The sequence below is a fragment of the Oratosquilla oratoria genome, chromosome 3 (genome assembly GCF_046742065.1).
Source record: "Oratosquilla oratoria isolate Oo_2021 chromosome 3, ASM4674206v1, whole genome shotgun sequence".
Classification (NCBI taxonomy): domain Eukaryota; kingdom Metazoa; phylum Arthropoda; class Malacostraca; order Stomatopoda; family Squillidae; genus Oratosquilla; species Oratosquilla oratoria.
The window spans coordinates 89,170,092-89,190,197 of NC_134779.1; the positions used below are offsets into that span (position 1 = coordinate 89,170,092).

At 41.8% G+C, this 20,106-nt stretch overlaps 1 protein-coding gene across 5 annotated transcripts in view; it reads left to right on the forward strand.

Annotated features, from left to right (window-relative positions):
• The window catches only part of Ube4B (Ubiquitination factor E4B), a 679,226-nt gene that overhangs the window by 264,737 nt on the left and 394,383 nt on the right, over nucleotides 1-20,106 (forward strand). The gene's annotated exons all lie outside the window — the stretch shown is intronic.

Below are 20,106 nucleotides of genomic sequence, written 5' to 3' on the forward strand. Positions count from 1 at the left end.
AGATTCCGTACAGTCCTCTTCCTTAATCGAATTGTTGATAATACAGTTTAATGTATTTTTAATGAAAAGTGCTACACCTCCCCCATTCCTGCCGACCCTATCCTTATGAAAAAAATTATATCCTTCTATTTCGATTTCCGGAAGGAAATGTTTATCAGCCATGTTGATCCAGGATTCAGTAATAGCTATAATATCGAAATTTTCTACGCATGCTTTACCTCGCAGCAAATCAATTTTGTTAATTATGCTCCTGCTATTTGTATAGTAAACTTTAAGTTTATCTTCCCTCCACCTGCTTTGGTGATTTTTTACACAGTCCTCTAAGTTGTTTCTATTGCCTAAACTATATTCCGATACTTCCCCCCCTACTCCCACATAATCTACCCGAAAAAACCCTGTAGGATGCCTACTTCTCGCTCAAGGGATTCAGCAAGGAGCCGAAATCCTCTGGGAGACAAGTGCACTCCGTCCCTTGTGTATAGGTGATTCTTACCATAAAAGCGGTCCCAGTTGTCGACAAATGCCCATCCATTGGCCTTACAATGTTTTGCCTGCCTGCAATTCATTGCAATAGCCCTGGAATGCCACATGCCTCCAACTCTATGCCTCGGAAGGATTCCACATACTACAAGAACACCTCCCCTATTTCTAATCTTGTCTAGTGCATCCCGGTACCGCGCAAATAATTCCTCACTCCCTAACTTACCTATATCATTTCCTCCGGCACTTAAGCAAATTACTGGGTCCTTACCTTCCCCTACTAGACACTCTTCTATCCTATCTCTAACATCTCCTATGCCCGCGCCAGGGAAACACACCTGCGTCGTATGTTTCCTATCTTTGTCGCAGAAAACCCTGTCTAAATACCTCGCTTGACTGTCTCCTACTACCAAAATCTTACCTGTGGGCAGGGATCCAGCGTCTGCCCTTTCCTTCTTCTCTTGGATTTCATTAGTTCCTTCTTCCTGCAGATTCGCCAGCACTTGAAACGAGTTTTTGCATTTCAGTGGGGCTGGTGAGGACTTTTTTCCACTTCTCCGCATCTTATTTCTCACCGTATTCCATCCATGCTCATCGCTAATTTTGTCTTCCGTATTATGGGCCTTCGAGCGGAGAACTCGATTCTCCACTTTAAGGCACTTAACAGCATCCTCCAAGGCTTCAATTCTACTAAGTAGAGATTGAACCTCTTCGGCGCTGAACACAGTGACACATTCACTCGCCATATCGCTAACTGAAGCAGCTACCCGGTTGACCTGACCTGAGTGACGACTACTGCTTAACTGTTGTTTGCATGCATGACTGTATAATGCAGTCTTCCATTATGTGTTGTATGGTATGGGGTGAAGTGTTACATCCTGGGCAGCTGTTCACAACACAGTCACCCAGCCTCCTCTGGTAGCTTAGAAGTGCTGGGTGGTGGCCACACCGCAGTCTGGCCAGGTGGACTCTGTCCTTTCGTGGGAGAGAGGATTCAGAAGGGTGGATATCAGGGGGTCTGGCATGCAGCAGTGTGTTAATGTTAGTGTGTTAATTATGCCAAAGGGGTAATATTTAGTTGAGATCTCTATGACTTTGAAGAGGATGAAATTTTAGATATGTGCCCAGCTAATGTTTGGAAGTTTTTTAAAATCCCTCGTTCTTCTATGATTATCCTAACTTTTTCTGGTGAAGATCTGCCTCAATATGTAGAGATAGAAAAAGATATTGTTCATGTGAAGCAGTGTAAGCCCAATCCCCTTCAGTGCTTTAACTGCTATGGTTTTGGCCATCCTTCCTGCCGATGTGCAAGAGACAAACTGTGTTTGATGTGTTCTCAGCCTGAGCATGGGGATTGTTCCCACCCAAATGTTTGTACAAATTGTAAAGAAGAGCATAATGCCAGGGATAAGAACTGCGTAATTAATTAGAAGGAACAGGATGCACTACTAAAAGCCCATGCAGAACATGTAAGTGTTACATACATATACCAAGGCTTTTTCCCCCTTACAAGGAAGGTAGCCAAAAAAGGAAAGGCATAAAATTATTTCCACCCATTCCATCCCTGAATACACTCCACACCCCTCCACCCTCCCTCTTATCTGAGCACCTCCTGGATGATGGGTCATCCCTGCATCTTGTCCACTGCCCTGGGTCAGAAGCAGTGTCGCAAGACACAGCACATCCACAACAAGGCCGCTTCATTCAATCGGTGACCCCCCCTCTCCGTCCCCCCATTGCATAAAAGGAGAGGACAGAGAGAAATCCCTTCGGGCTGCGTCAACTTTTGCTCACACATACTACCCCCCCCCCTGCCCATTCCACCTCATGCAATCACAACATCATCCATATACTGTACACCCATTCTCCATTCACCCCTGTCCTCTGTCCTCTCCCATCCTTCCTCAACAGACATTCCCCTTTTCCCCAAAGCCCCCTTCACCCCATCCATCCACCTCATCCTAGGATGTCCCCTCATGTTCACTCCCTCCACATCTGCCTTCCATACCTCCTTTACTAGTCTTTCTTCACTCCTTCTTTCCATGTGTCCAAACCATCCTAATATTCTTTCATCAACCCTATCTCCCAACTCCTTTTCCACCCCTGTTCTCCTCCTCACCTCCTCATTTCTCACTCTAGCCTAGTAACCCCCATCATACTTCTCAGACACCTCATCTCAAATACTTTCAAACTCCTTCTCTCTTCTTCTCTTATGTTCCATATTTCTGCTCCATACAGTGCTGTTGGCACAATCACTCCTTCATACAGTCTCCTCTTAGCATCCATTCCCAAATGTCTATTCCTCATTACACTCTTTAATCCACCAAGGCATTTACTCGATTCTCTCAATCTACATTCTACCTCCACCTTCACTCCACCTTTTCCTGACACATTTGCACCAAGTATCTAAAACTATCCACTTCCTCCAGTCGCTCTCCCTTAACCTCTTCAGTACGGGCCAAAATCTCACGGGCAGCATTATCTGCCAGACGTACGATGTGTCGTAATAATACTTGCATCATAAAATATAGTCACCGCTTATATCGATCGTTCTCTCTTTCACCTGTGAATTTTGATAAACATAGAAAATGTGATGAAGACAGTTTAGAGAGTATGTCTTTACGCAGGGGCAACTACAATAAATATAATCAAGACGCCGATATGGCAGCCTCGCGTATCCACTTGCTCCTCATGCCACCTACATATGCGGCACCCAGGGGGGGGGGGGATCCAGCCCCCCCCCCCAAATTTGTTCTTCCATGAATCATTGTAAGGATGTCATTTAATCGATTTTAGTACTTTCTGATGTTTTGCCAGGTCCGGGGGCTAAATAAACTGACAGCATGGGTGCGGTATTTGGGCGGAATTGTACTGTGTTTGGCATTTGTTTAATTTCATTTATCTGTTTTGTGCTGCGCGTGTTGTAGGGTTGCCAGGGTTGTGTCTCAGTTGCGCTGAAAAGGGATAGAAAGGAGATATACCACGTTCGTTGGCCGATTAATATACCTGTATTGTCACCTATATGATTGTTTTGTGTTGTTGAAGCAATCAAGTTGAAGCAATCAATCAAGAAGTATCATCTGCAAACAGTAAGCATTCAGGAATACCACAGGCTTTATAGATATCGTTACTGTAAATCAAAAACAAAATAGGACCTAGAATACTACCTTGAGGTACCCCCATACTTACACCCATTAATCTCGATTTAACACCGTTAAATAAGACAACTTGATTACGATTAGATGAATATGACTGAAACATTTGAAGTTCAAAGTCTCTTATTCCGTACTCAGCCATTTTCATCAATAGAATACTATGATCAACTGTGTCAAAAGCCTTTTTAATGTCTAGAAAAACTGCAGCACATATTTTTTATTAGATAGTCGAGTTGCAATATATTCATGTAAGAGAGCAACAGGCATATATGTTGAGTGGTTTTCACGGAATCCAAATTGATTATCGAAAATTATCCCATGGTACTCAAGAATAACGGTTTCAAGTACTTCAGACAATACCGGAAGGATCGAAATCGGACGAAATTTTGATACGTTTGATGTGGGCCCATCTTTATGGATCGGGTGTACTACAGCAATTTTTAGGACATTAGGAAAGCAACTCTGTTGAAAGCACAAAGTGATTAAATGCATGAGTAAATGAATAATTTTGGGAGCAGCAAGTTTAAGGATCTTTGTATTAGGGCAATCATAGCCATTGGACTTATTTTTAAGATTATTTATAATACGCAAAATATCGTGAGTTGATGGTTTTATTAGACTAAATTTTGATGAGACTGGAGTTATATATTGAAGTGGGTTTCCTGGGTCATTTGGCAGCTTATCAGCCAATAAACTACCAACTGAACAGAAAAAGTTGTTAAACATGTCAGCGATCTCATGGTTGTCAGTAACCTGCCTGTTATTGTAAATAAACAAATTGGGAGTATTATTACTTCTCTTTTTATTAATTACTTCAAGAAGTATTGACCAGAGTTTCTTTCTGAACCGATGAATTTTCTTCAAGTTTTTGAGATAGTATTGCTTGCGAGCCAATTTAATTGATGAGTTGAGAACATTACGATATCTGATAAAATTGTGTTTATTAAGTTCAGAGTTGGACTTAATGTATTTTTTATAAAGTTTATTTTTTAAATTGATGCATTTCAATAAGTTATTTGTTATCCAAGGTTTGATTGGAATCTTTCTTCTTGATGTTATTTTAGTCGTTAATTTAGTAATTTCTTCATTAAATATAGTTATCAAACAATTGGCGAAATCATTGTGGTGACAAGTATAATGAGAACGAGAGCAACTCGGACGCGACGGCGGGACTACTACTAATAGCAATCCGAGAGCCGCGCTTTCTTGCCAAGACAGTCCAGAGCCCCAGGATGACCGAGCTGAGTCAGAGCCTTTGATAGCTCTGGGACGGGTGGGTACTTTTATCCACTCTGACACCTGGCTATCACAGGCGGCTGGGCTCCTGGACTCCTTCAAGCTCACCAGCGTTCTCCTTGAGAAGGGTAGGGACTCTCCACACCCAGAGTTCAAGCCCCCACCACCATGGCTGTCGATACCTGCAACCTTCGTTGTTGCAAAGCTTCCCAGTAAGAAGTTATGTGACCAGGAAAGAGTACGAGCGCAGGCCCTATAAGGCATCCGCGCACTGTCGGAACCTGGAATGGCGGTCTATTATACGGATGGCTCCGTAGACCCCAACAGGCCTCGTAGTGCGGTAGCTGCTTTCGTGACGGATTGTTTAACCTATGGCAGGAGAGTATCTGATCATGCGTCCACTCTCCAAGCTGAGGCCATAGCGGTCCAAGGAGCGTTAGAGCATGCTCTAATATCTTGAGCTGGTCCTGTGGTGATCCACACGGATTCACAGTCTCTGCTAGGCAGCTTGGAATCGATACAGCCCAGCGACAATCTACGCCTACTGACCTCCATCCTAGCACTCCTGCTGAAGCTGCATCAGCAAGGCAGGAGTGTTACGGTCAACTGGGTGCCAAGCCACGTAGGTGTCCCAGGTAATGAGCTAGCCGACGCCGCAGCTGAAGCGGCGCGCCAAAGACCCGAAGTCGATGTTGTCGTGTCCCTCTCAGCAGAAATCAGTTGCACATACGCACCAGGGCTCTTAATCAGATACAACGGTTCCTTCAGCACAGACTGGAGGCAGAGGTGTCAGAGAGGGCGAGGTGGTACAGGGCAGTCACAGACTACGAGCCCCTTGTACTTCCTCGCTCCACACCTAGAAAAGTGGAAACTCTGCTCTTCCGTCTGCGACTGGAGAACCGTTATTTCTGGCAAATCAAAAGTAACCCAACACCTGAAGAAAGAAGATGCCACCACTGAAGCCACCCTGAAGCCACCCTGAAGCATTACCTCAAGCATTGCCCCGCAACTGCTTTTCTGAGGAGAGGGCCTCCGACAACATCTGAGGGTCTTGTGCGTCACCTATGCCGCCACCTAAGCGATTACGAACTGCGTCGGCTGGTGGAGTGTCAGCCCCCCCTGTAAATATATATATATATATATATATATATATATATATATATATATATATATATATAAACTTTTTATCCCACAGTCGGAGAAAAGAAGACACTAATGTCGAACGTTCTGTATATTTCGATCACTAACTGTGACCCTCTTCAGCAGAATGAATACATAGTGGAAGGCATATGCTTATATACAAAAATGTGAGGTGAGAAAAGGAACAAGCTCAGGTTACATGACCAATGCTCCGCAGGTCGCGTGGGGTTTTGTGACCTTGGAGTACATGAGGTAGCACATGGCTGACTGCTGAGGTAGTGATGCAGTCAGGTGACCACTGGCCATTTGATATATTAAAATTAGGTAAAAATTTTATTAGGGAAGACTCAATTATTTTTCTTTTGAAGCTACATGTTGATCTAAAGATTATTTCAGCATCTTCCCAATTCATGCGGTGATCTTTATTGGCAATGTGCTGAAATACCGCGGAATTTAATTGACCATATCTAACAGAATTTTTATGTTCTTTAATTCTGGTTGCCAAATCTCTTCCAGTTTGTCCCCAATAGACAGAATCACAATCTATGCATGGCAACTTATATACACCTGGGTTAATGTCACTTGATGGTCTACGGTGTACATTAACTATTTTCCTAAACAGTGCATTAGGATAATTGAAGATGACATTGATGTTTTCTTTAGGTAATGATTGGGACATTTCATTTATGGAATCATTATAGGGTAATTTTATACATTTATTATCCCATTTGTGTTTGTTAGTAGAGTGGGGAGTAGATTTGTGGAAACTTATTTTAGCCTTGCTAAGGGCTTTTTGCAAAAAACAATCCGGGTATCCTAATCTTGTAAGTTGTTTTCTTATGGTTGATATTTCTGTATCTAAATATTGTGAGCTGCAAATTCTTAGTACTCGTAAAAATAGGCCCGAAGCAACACTTTGTTTTGTTTTGTCCGAATGGTAGCTGAAAAAGTGCAAGTAACTCCCAGTGTGGGTAGGTTTTCTATAAACTGTAAATGACAAGCAATTCTGATTTCTTATTATTAAAATGTCTAGAAAAGGCAATTTATTATCTACTTCCCATTCTACTTTAAATTTTATGTTGGCCAAATTATTAAGTTTGTCAAAGAATTCTTTAAAAGAACCCCATTCATCGTTCCATAACGTGAAAACATCATCAACGTATCTATACCAAAACATGTCTGGTGGTTTGATGTTAGGTAATAAAACTAATTCAAAATATTCCATATACAGATTTGCTAATACTGGAGAAAGATTTGATCCCATCGAACAACCATATTTTTGTTTATAGAAATGATCTTTGAAAGAGAGAACATTATTTCTGATACATAGCTCTGTTAAATTTATGATTTTACTTACTGAGAGTGGGAGTTGATTTTGATATTGTTGTAACTTATTCTCTAAAAACTTTAAAACTTCTCCTGTATCGATTTTTATGAATAAGGAAACTACATCGAGACTTAAAAGTTTACTATTGGCTGGTAAGTTATGGCTTTTGATTTTACTTATGAAATCTTCAGAGTGCTTAATATGAGACTTAGAAAAACGTCCTACAAACGGTGACAAAATTTCCGTGAGCCATTTTGAGGTCTTGTTAGTGCAGGAGTTCCTATTTGATATTATTGGTCTTAGAGGGATATTCCCAATCATATCAAATAGGAACTCCTGCACTAACAAGACCTCAAAATGGCTCATGGAAATTTTGTCACCGTTTGTTAGATATGGTCAATTAAATTCCGCGGTATTTCAGCACATTGCCAATAAAGATTACCGCATGAATTGGGAAGATGCTGAAATAATCTTTAGATCAACATGTAGCTTCAAAAGAAAAATAATTGAGTCTTCCCTAATAAAATTTTTACCTAATTTTAATATATCAAATGGCCAGTGGTCACCTGACTGCATCACTACCTCAGCAGTCAGCCATGTGCTACCTCATGTACTCCAAGGTCACAAAACCCCACGCGACCTGCGGAGCATCGGTCATGTAACCTGAGCTTGTTCCTTTTCTCACCTCACATTTTTGTATATAAGCATATGCCTTCCACTATGTATTCATTCTGCTGAAGAGGGTCACAGTTAGTGATTGAAATATACAGAACGTTCGACATTAGTGTCTTCTTTTCTCCGACTGTGGGATAAAAAGTTTATTTTATCAATGTGCTACGACATTACTTTAAAGTGATATATATATATATATACATGTATTCACTGTATCACCTCTTGTAATACCAAACACCGTTAGATCAGAAAGGGTGCATTCGCCGAGATGTGCATACGTATTTTACATGCGAATGCACATCTTGTGAATGTATGAGTGTGTGTGGTTGGGCCCACACACACTCATATGTAAAATCACCCTCCAAACGGGCTCACATCAAAAGCCCGTGGGAGCTTCACTCCCGAATTAGACACACACACACCGCTTTCTGATTGGTCTCGCCGTCGCTGAGTCTGTGGTAGCTCACACTGTGGAGCCGAGCCGAGCCCTGCAGTCCCCTATGGTCGATCTAGTCTCAGCCTACGCTACGATTGGTGATGTGACGAATCTAATCAAGACCCGGGAAGGTGCACTGACCAGCTTCCAGGACATCTTCAAGAAGGCAGAGGGGCTCCTCCAGGAGATCGATTCATCACACGACACCATTCCTGTACCTCGAGTTTGCAAGCGCCAAACACAGCGAGCGAATTTACCCTTCCAGACAGCTGAGGAGTATTACCAAAGATCTGTATATGTCCCATTCCTCGACCATGTATTGACTGAGCTGCAGACCCGGTTCGGGAATTATACTATTCCTGTTGGCTTCAAGATCAAGAATCTGCTCAGCAGCGCTGACGGAGATGTTGCTGCTGTACTGGTAGCGGCAAAAGTTTATGAGGCTGACATCGAGACCTTGAGCCTCGTGAAGGCGGAAGCAGAGCGCTGGTATTCAACAACAATGAAGTTCGAATCCATTGGAGATGCCCTTGCCCACGCCCAGACCCGAATGTATCCGAACCTGGCCAAGCCCCTCCGAGTTTTAATCATGCTCCCAGTCTCGAACGCAGAGGCAGAGCGTTAATTTTCAACCCTGAAGCGACTGAAGACCTACCTAAGGAATACTATGGGTCAAGATCGCCTCAACAGCCTGGCACTACTCGTCGTTCACAATGAAATCAATATTGAAATAGACAGTGTAATCAATATATTTGCCCCCCCCAAAAAAAAACCAGGAGGTTGATGTTCGTGTGAGATCCCATGAACAATGCTGTGTGTTATTAATGTAATTTAGATACTTTTATTAACAGGTTCAGAAGTTCATACACGTTTTTGTTTGTATTTCTGTTTTTTAAAGCTACTTTTATTTTTTATTACTTCCATGAGTCCATGTGCACTAACACTACACACGGATCCTGCAATAATTTCTCTCTATGCGAGAGTATACGCGTGCCAGTGCCTTATCACTGACTAGCACAAGCCACAAGCGTGTAACAATATAAAACGAATATACATTCTATTATATACGTCTAAAATACAGAAAAATCTGATAAATATTATTAAGTTAAGTATACCTCAGACTTAGGATACATCAGACTACTCAGAGGAAGGCATTCAGGTTAGCCCCCCCCCAATTTTTATCCTGGATCCGCCACTGGCGGCACCGTATGAAAGGGGTTAATGCTCACTTCCAGTCTACTGCCATTTTCACCCGTTGTACATCTCATCACCTTACTCTCCCAAACTCTGCCACCAACTTCCTCAATCCCTCCTCCGATCCTGCCACAAGCGCAGTGTCATCCGCAAACAACCGCTGGCTCACCTCCCACTTTTCTCCATTTTCTTTAACCATCTCCAATCCCTGACCCACTACCCTTGCATTTACCTCTCGCACCACCCCATCCATGTACAAGTTGAACAGCCAGGGTGACATGACGCATCCTTGACGAAGTCCCACCTTTACCTCGAACCACTCACTCTCTCCATTTCTAATCCTGACACAAGCTCTACTACTCTCATAAAAACTCTTGACAGCTCCCAGAAGCTTTCCTCCTATCCCATATATCTGCATAACCTCCCACAGTGCCTTTCTGTCTACCCTATCATAAGCCTTTTCCAGATCCATAAAAGCCCAAAAAACATCCTTCCCCTTTCCTATAGAAAGTGTTGGTCATGCTAAAAGACTACTAATTAATTCCAAAATATACAGTGATGTTGTTAAAACAAATAGTAAAGTGGATCAGCCAACTGTAGAACCCAATAGAAATAAAAATGCCAATATGAATTCTTCTGTTAACATTGAACCCAAGCCTCAGTGTAAAAGTGTTACTATCAAATCTAATCATCTTTCTTCATCTCAACTTGGAATTTCTAGTACTTCTCAATCCTCCTCTGCAGAGGTTTCCTCACCCCTTGTTGAAAGGGTGTCTCCTGCCCCATCTGGTGGGGCACCTAAGGTTTCTATTGTTGAAACCTCACAGGCTTCTTCCAATGAAGCCTCCTCTCAGGCAATCTCTCTTCCAGACTTGAGGGACTCCCCAGTAGAGGGATTGCTGACTGGTGTGGCTCACTCAGTTGAGGTGCACAGAAGCAATGAGGATCAACCAACTTTAGAATCTAATAGAAAAACAAATGCTAATACGAATTCTTCTGGTAATGCTGAACCTAAACCTCAACATGAAAGAGTCACTATTAGACCTAATTGTTCTTCTCCACAACTTGGAAATTCTAGTACTCCTCAATCCTCCTCTGCTGAGGTTCTCTCATCCCCTGTTGAAGGAATGTTTCCTGTCCCATCTGGAGGGGCACCTAAGGTCTCCATTGCTGAAACCTCGCAGGGTTCCTCCAATAAAGCCTCCTCTCAGACAATCTCTCTCCCAAACTTGGGGGGGCTCCTCAGTAAAGGAATCACTGACTGGTGTGCCTTACTTGGTTGAGGTGCACAGAAGCAAAGCTATGGAGTCTGAAGCTGTGGGCAGTAAAAGACTCCACAGTCCACCCTCATCTCCAACTTCTTCCCCATGTTGAGAAGAAAAGGATTGTGGTACTCCCCAAGGCAGTCGTAGCTCCTCTTGGGGATCGGTGCCACCTGCGTAGAGCCGGTGGCCAGGGCTGGTTGCCGCCGTTTGGCCCCCAACTCTTGGGGTTGGGGGGTGGTCCCACGACGTAGATGCTGCGGCTCCAGGACCCCCAGATATCCACCCTTCTGAATCCTCTCTCCCACGAAAGGACAGAGTCCACCTGGCCAGACTGCGGTGCGGTCACCACCCAGCACTTCTAAGCTACCAGAAGAGGCTGGATGACCACATTGTGAACAGCTGCCCAGGATGTAACACTTCACCCCATACCATACAACACATAATGGAAGACTGCATTATACACAATCATGCACACAAACAACACAACATACACTCTATAAAGGATTTATGGGAAAACTCAGTTTCGGCTGTGGCATTCCTTGGGGAGACAGGACTGCTCGGACAGACAGTCTAGGGAACAACCACACCAACAACAACTTCTTCCCCCAAATCGTGATATGCAATCTAAGAAAGGAACTAGTAATTCAGACTCTACATCAACATCTGTTGGACCAGGAGAACCAAAAAAGAAAAAGAAAAATGTATAATGTCTACAATTCAGTGGAATATCCAAGGTTTTAATTCTCATCGAGAGCAGGTTCGGATTCTCTCTAAAGAACATGATGTGTCTGTTATTTGTCTCCAAGAGACTATGCTTGGTGATTTATCTCCTAATATTGAACTTGATTATAATTTTCATAGATCTCCTATGATTGGGGGTCATGCTCATGGAGGTACTGGTATCATTGTTAACAAGTCTGTAAACCACAGAAGTGTCCATCTATATTCACTGTTGCAGGCTTGTGCAGTACAAATTTTTACCACTAAATGGATCACTTTATGTTCTTTGTATTTAGAGCCTGAACTGGAAGATCGACTTCTAGACAGTTTGAGTTAAATGACCTACAATCTTATGTCGACCAGCTTCCTCAGCCTTTTATTTTAATGGGTGATTTTAATGCCAAGCATCCTCTATGGGGTGAATCAAGGTGTGACCCCTGGGGCAACATAATTGAAGAATTTATTGATAATAACGATGTAATTTTCATGAATGACGGTTCCAAAACTAGGTTTGATGTCTTTCACAACTCAAGTTGACCCAACTATTTGTTCATCATCCTTAAGATTAGATTACAGTTGGTCAATAGATGAAGATCTACATGGTAGCAACCACTGGCCTATCCATATTAGATATTTAAGGAAAATTCCCTCCTCTTGCTTACCTAAATGAAAGACAGGAGAGGCTGATTGGGAATTATTTAGGAGATCCACAGAGATTGATTATAAGACTAGTGATTTTTCTAGTAACTTTGATGCATATGATTATCTGATAGGCATCATACTTTTTGGTGCTTTTTCATCCATTCCTAGGACAGCTGGTAAACCTCGATGCCCAGTAGTCCTTTGGTGTAATGACAAATATGCTTTAAGCAGAAAGATTACAAGAACTTGCAATAAGAGATATTTGAGGTATCTTTGTTTAGCCAATAGGATAACATACAGAAGAGCTCAAGCAAAGCAGAAGAAAATCTTCAAGAAAGCAAGGAGGGAATTGTTCATTAAATTTATTAGCGAATTGAAATGTGACTCTCCCCCTACTATGGAATAGGATTCGAAAATTACAGGGAAAGTTTACTCCATCTCCTTTGCCCATTCTCAAGATTAATGACTTTTATATCAGATACAAGAGAAGTAGCAGAGGCTTTTGGAAGACACTATGCTGATATTTCAAGTCCACTTCATTATTCACCTGACTTCAGAAGAATTAGAGACAAGACCACGATTGTTCCTCCTACCAATACGAACTCAGAGGCATATAATCTTCTTTTCACCTTGGATGAATTGGATCATGCTTTATCTTTATCCTCCCCAACCTCTCCTGGAGAGGATGACATTCTTTATTCCATGGTTGCTCATTTATCCATATCCTCGAAGAAATTCCTTTTAAATGTGCTTAACAAATTTCTTCTGGGTCTTCTCCTAAATCTTGGAAGACTTAAATTATCATAGCAATTTTAATGGCAGGAAAAGACTAATCTCCAACAAAGTTACAGACCTATTGCTCTTACTAGCTGCATTTGTAAGATCTATGAAAGAATGGTTAATATGTGTTTAGTTTAATTTTTGGAATAAAAAAATCTATCTAACAGACAGTTTGGGTTTAGAAGAAATAAGTACACTCTGGATCCCTTACTTTTTATCACTCATGAGATTCAGAATCCGAGCATAGATGTGTTTTTTGACTTGAAAAATGCGTACGATACTATCTGGCGGGGAGGCATTCTGAAGCAACTTGCAGAGTGGGGTATCAGGGATAATATGTTCAATTGTTCAAAGGATTTCTTGTCTGACTGTTATCTAAAAGTCAAAGTGGTATCTTTTTCTCTTCTGCATATCTTCAAGAGGAAGGGATTCCCCAAGGAAGTGTCCGAGTCCTACACTCTTCAGCATAGCCATTAATAGTTTGTTAGAACAAGTTCCTACTGAAGTTCATGGATTGGCTTATGCTGATGACTTTGCTGTTGTGTGCATCAAATCGACAACATTAGAAACAGGCCAAAATGTTCAAGAGGTTATTAACTTAGTAACAGCATGGGCTAATTGCAGGGGCTTCAGATTCTCTGTTGAAAAAACAAAAGCCATTAGGTTCTCTAGACTGAGACGCAAGGAAGAGATACCAACATTATTCTTAGAGGGAATTATATTACCATATGAAGATCAGATGAAATACGTGGGTTTGTTTTTGGACAAAAGTTTGATATTCACTCATCACATAAATGGGGTCATATGCACTATTAAACAGTGACTTAATATACTAAAGGTAGTGTCTTGCTTCAACTAGGGAGCAGATCGTATAACTAATAAGGCTTTACCAAGCATTGTGCCTTAGCAAAATCGATTATGGATGTCAACTTTATGGATCAGCATGTAAAACTTTATTAATGAGCAGGCCGATGTTGCAGCCAAAGCCGCTACTAGGCTCAGCCACAAAACACACACAAAAATCCCACATACAGACTTCAAACAAGTAATTCATTGTTATGCAATTGAGAAGTGGCAGGAATAATGGACAAGGCTGGATGGTAGTTACAAGTTAAAAGAGATTCACCCCTCAGTGAGCCCTTGGAAGTCTCATTCTTTGGAAAGGAGATCAAGTACTTTTTTAACAAGGTTAATAATTGGCCATTCCTACATTACCCATAGATTTCTTATGGCAAGTGGAGCAGAAAGGCTGGCCCCCCCAATGCCCCATTTGCCAAGTTGTTTTTGCAATTAGACATTTTAATTCAGTGCCCTGCATACTCTAATAAGTGTAGGGCAAACTTTTTAACAAATTTATCTCTTGAAGAAGTTGTAGGGGAGGAGGCTCATGTGGAGAATGTTTTAAATTTTTTAAAAGACGTCAATGTACTTTATGAAATTTAAAATTGTGTATATGATTGCTTGTACAGGTTGACATTCAAAAATCCAGCAACCTAGGGACCTGAGGACTGCCGGATTTTTGAAGTTTATAATTTTGTATGGTGTACCCCGTATATATATTCAAAGAAAATTACCACCTGTACAGTCCTTTAACCACTTCCATATGGTGATGCCTACGTAGGCGGCATGAGGAGCAAGTGGGTACTTGATGATACCGACGTCGGCATCTTCATTATATTTATTGTAGTCGTACCTACATAACCTCCATTCTCTCTAAACTGGCTTCATCATATTTTCTATGGTTATCAAAATACACGGGTGAAAGAGAACGAACGATTGAGCACTGACTTTATTTTTTATAATGCGATTATTATGACGCAACATCGCACGTCAGGCAGCTAATGCTGCCAGACGTGTGATGTTGCATCATAATAATCGCATTATAAAAAATAGTCGGTGCTCAATTGTTCATTCTCTTTCACCTGTGTATTTTGATAACCATAGAAAATTGATGAAGCCAGTTTAGAGAGAATGGAAATTACGTAGGTATGACTACAATAAATATAATCAAGATGTCGACGTCGACATCATCGAGTACCCACTTGCTCCTCATGCTGCCTACGTAGGCGTCACTGTATGGAAGTGGTTAATGGAGAAAATAAACACTAAGGTTTGGGTCTTTTAATGTGCGTGGATTACAGATGAGAGTAAAAGGGAAGAGATAGGCAGTATGTTTGCGAGAAGAAAGATGTATGTGTTGGCTCTGAGTGAAACTAAGCTAAAAGGGAAGGGTGAGTGTAAGTGGGAGGTTATTAGGAGTGAAGAGAGGGCGAGGGAGGGAAGGGGTGGCTATACTAGTAAGTGAAGAGATAGGTAAACGTGTAGTGTACTGGAAGGAGGTTTCCTTAAAGATAATGTGGATGAAGGTGAAACTGGGAAAGGAGATGTGGGTGTTTGTAAGTGCATATGGGCCTGGCAGTGAGAAGAACGGGAGGCTTTTTGGATAGATTTAAATGAGTGCATAGAGGATTTAGGGAGAAATATCAATGTAATAGTACTGGGAGACCTTAATGCTAGGGTAGGAAATGAACCAATTGATGGAGTGGTTGGGAAATGTGGAGTTCCAGGAAAGAATCTTAGTGGAGAGTTGATGGTGGAAATGTGTCTAGAAAAAGAGTTGATGATAGCAAATACAGTGTTTCGGAAGAAAGTCATGCATAAGTAAACATGGGAGAGGGTGGTGGAGGGGAGGGTGGTAGATAGTGTTAATGGACTATGTAGTGGTAAATAGGACTATGATAGGAAGAGTTAAGGATGTACATGTGCTAAGGGGAGAGGGTGGGGGAATATCAAATCATTTTTTGGTGGAAGGTAAGTTGAGAGTGGAGGATAGATGGGAGGAAGAGGAAAGGGACAAAAGGTAGGGAGGTGCTTAGAGTGAACTCTTTAAAGGAAAAGGAGGAGGAGTACAAGAAGAAGCTGAAGGAGGAGTGGGGACAGTTCAAGGAGGGAGTCACAAAGTGTGCAAAGATGGTGTGTGGAACAAGAAGGACAGGAGGAAATAGAAGGAAGGGTAGTGAATGGTGGGATGAGGAAACAAAGAAGGTTGTAGAAGAGAAGAAGCGAGCTTTCACAGATTGGTTACAAAATAGGATGAGGGAGTCATATGAGAGGTACAAAGAAAAGAAAAGAGAAGTAAAGCAAAAGGTAAAGGAGGCAAAGAGGAGAGAAGATGTGAAGTGGGGTAAGAGTATGACAGAAATTTTTGAAAGTAATAAATATGTTTTGGAAAGAAATTAAGAGAGGAAGAGGAGGCGAATCAAGTAGAGAAGAAAAGGTAAAAGGTGCAGATGGAGAGATGATAATGGAAGAGAAGGCAGTAAGGGGAAGATGGGCAGAGTATTTTAGGGAGTTGCTAAATGTGAAGGAGGATAGGGAGGGAAAGATAGCTGCAGTGGGAAATGCTAAGAAAATGAGAGTGATGAGTGAGGAAAATGGAGGAGAAATAAGGAAGGATGAAGTGAGGGCAGTTGTTAAGATAATGAAAGCAGGTAAGGCACCTGGTCTGGATGGATGCAATGAAGAATGTCTAAAAAAAGGAGGTACATTGATGATGGACTGGCTGGTGAGGTTATTTAATGTTTGCTGGAGGACTGGAGGAGTGCCTGTATAGTTCCTCTTTACAAGGGAAAAGGGGACAAGTGTGAATGTAGTAGTTTCAGAGGGATTAGCTTGTTAAGTGTAGTTGGGAAGGCTTATGGGAGGATCTTGATTGAGAGGATTAGGAGAGGAAGAGAGGGAGTAATTGGTGAGGAACAGTGTGGATTTAGGACGGGTAGAGGTTGTGTAGATCAGATCTTTGTGGTAAGACAGATATGTGAGAAAGCTATAGGAAAGGTAAATGTTTTTTGAGCCTTTATGGACCTGGAAAAGGATTACGACAGGGTAGACAGGCACTGTGGGAGGTTATGCAGATATACGGGATAGGAGGAAAGCTTCTAGGAGCTGTGAAGAGTTTTTATGAGAGTAGTAGAGCTTGTGTCAGGATTAGAAATGGAGAGAGTGAGTGGTTTGAGGTAAAGGTGGGACTTCGTCAAGGATGCATTATGTCGCCCTGGCTGTTTAACTTATACATGGATGTGATAGTGCAAGGGGGAAATGCAAGGGTGGTGGGTCAGGGATTGGAGATGGTTAAAGAAAATGGAGAAAAGTGGGAGGTGAGCCAGCTGTTGTTTGCGGATGACACTGCACTTGTGGCAGGATCGGAGGAGGGATTGAGGAAGTTGGTGACAGAGTTTGGGAGAGTATGTGATAGAAGAAAACTGAAGTAAAAGTAAGGAGATGAGATGTACAAGGGGTGAAAGTGGCAGTAGTCTGGAAGTGAGCATTATGGGAGAGCGACTGGAGGAAGTGGATAGTTTCAGATACTTGGGTGCAAATGTGGCAGGAAAAAGTGGAGTGAAGGTGGAGGTAGAATGTAGATTGAGAGAAGCGAGTAAATGCCTTGGTGGATTAAAATGTGTAATGAGGAATAGACATTTGGGAATGGATGCTAAGAGGAGACTACATGAAGGAGTGATTGTGCTAACAGCACTGTATGGGGCAGAAATATGGAACATAAGAGAGGAAGAGAGAAGGAGTTTGAATGTGTTTGAGATGAGGTGTCTGAGAAGTATGATAGGGGTTACTAGGCTGGATAAAGTGAGAAATGAGGAGGTGAGGAGGAGAACAGGGGTGGAAAGGGAGTTGGGAGATAGGGTTGATAAAAGAGTATTAGGATGGTTTGGACACATGGAAAGAATGAGTGAAGAAAAACTAGTAAAAGAGGTATGGAAGGCAGATGTGGAGGGAGTGAACATGAAGGGACGTCCTAGGATGAGGTGGGTGGATGGGGTGAAGGGGGCTTTGGGGAAGAGGGGAATGTCTGTTGAGGAAGGATGAGAGAGGACAGAAGACGGGTGAATGGAGAATGGTTGTATATGGATGATGTTGTGATGCATGAGGTGGAATGGGCAGTGGGATGGGGGGTGAGGTAGTGTGTGTGAGCAAATTTTGACGCAGCCCGAAGGGATTTCTCCCCGTCCTCTCCTTTTATGCATGGGGGGATGGAGATGGGGGGGTCACCGATTTAATGAAGCGGCCTTGCTGTGGATGTGCTGTGTCATGCGACACTGCTTCTGACCCAGGGCAGTGGACAAGGTGCAGGGATGACCCGTCATCCAGGAGGTGCTAAGTTGAGAGGGAGGGTGGAGGGGTGTGGAGTGTATTCAGGGATGGAATGGGTGGGAATGATTTTATGCCTTTTCCTTTTTGGCTACCTCCCTTGTAAGGGGGAAGAAGCCTTGGTATGTGTATGTATGTATGAAAAGCAAATGAAAGTTTATTATTCACGAACTAAATAAAATACAGTAAAGATAGTTCTACAGAATTTTAATTCAATTTTAATAAAACAAAACTGATCCTCCGAAGAATTTTAATTAAACTAAATAAAATACTCTGTACTGTACTTCTTAGGAAAGAAGCTAAATAGCAGATGGGCTTTTACACATAATTTTAATTCAATTTTAATTCAACTAAATAAAACTGATCCTCCTAAGAATTTGAACCCCGATGGAGATTCTGCATCCTCAGTAGTCAGCGTTCTTTTTGGCATACACCTCCAAAACAAGGCAATCTCATCTGCATTATAAACTTGTTCAGGGCTTAAGTTTTCATCACTGACTAATTTTGCAAATTTATCCACATATGCAGTAGCCGCCTCTTTGTCTAAAGAATGTTTTTCACCACATACCGCCCTAAACTTCAAGCCATGTCGCGACTTGAAACGATATAGCCAACCTTCTGAATAATCACAGTTGTGTTGCAATCCCAGATCTTCATGAAACACTTTGGCTGGTTCCTTTAATAAATAGTCAGCAATTTCCACACCTTCACTAACATGAAGATTAAACCAGGTTATGAGAACTTGGTCCAGTTCTGAACATTTTCCCTGCACTACCGACTTCTTTACAAACATTTGTTTCTTTGATCCACTGTCAGAAAAGAACTTTAATTAACAGTTTTTCTTTCTGTTTTTTAATGTTGTACACAGTGGAGGAGCCAATGTCATAAGTCTCACAAATGGTTAGCACAGACACATTGTTACTAAGTTTTTTTAATATTTCCACTTTTTCTGCGATCGATAACACATGATGTTTGCGTTTTATCCTACCTTTCTTCTTTGTTGATTCCATATTGGGGCTATACAACAACAAATAAATGCTATAATGAGGAGAATAATGAGAAAAATGAGCAGGATTACTTGTTAGCAGGTGGAAGCTTGAACCAACAGCTGATTCTGTCATAAGCGGCAGCTCCAGAAAACAGTGGCGCACCAACATGGGAAATATGAAAATGCGCTCCCGAAATCTGTCCCGGATTTCTGAAGCTTCCGGATTTATGGTTGCCAGATTTTTGAATGTCAACCTGTATGTGTATCCTGTTTTGATGTGTTTTTGTGAGTGCATATTGTTTTTACTGTTTTACTTGAAATTTTTATTTGTACATGATATGTGCTGAATAGCCTACCAGCTCTGGTGCTTGACCTTCAAGCCAAAAATTTCATGAATCAGTCAATCTCCACCCGCAAAATACAACTAGGTAAACAAGGTAAAATACATGAGGGGCCCAGCTTTTAGCCTGTTCCCCCACCATACAGCCAAAATAATGATCATAACACTTTAATCAGTGGTGTGAAACACTGTCTTTGTGACTTGAATGTGAATACACTGCAAATAAAGGAGAAATTGTCTAGGCGGTTTGTACAGTTTCTTGGCATTGTGAAGGTGAATAGTGGGTATGCTACTGTACAATATCACAAACTTATTGCCAAGACACAGCAACCTCACACCAACACTTCAAGCACAATACTGCCAAATTTATAACAATCTCAGGCAATGTTGCCAACAGCTTGATTGAAAATTATTGCATGTAACACACACAACATACTGTGGAACACAAAAACTATGGGTGATGGAAAAAATTGGACATTATTTTTGGATTCTGCATGCAAAAACATACAAGATACAGCTATTGTTTTCCTTGGGACAATTTTGTTGTTGACTAGTTTAATTTTTGAGT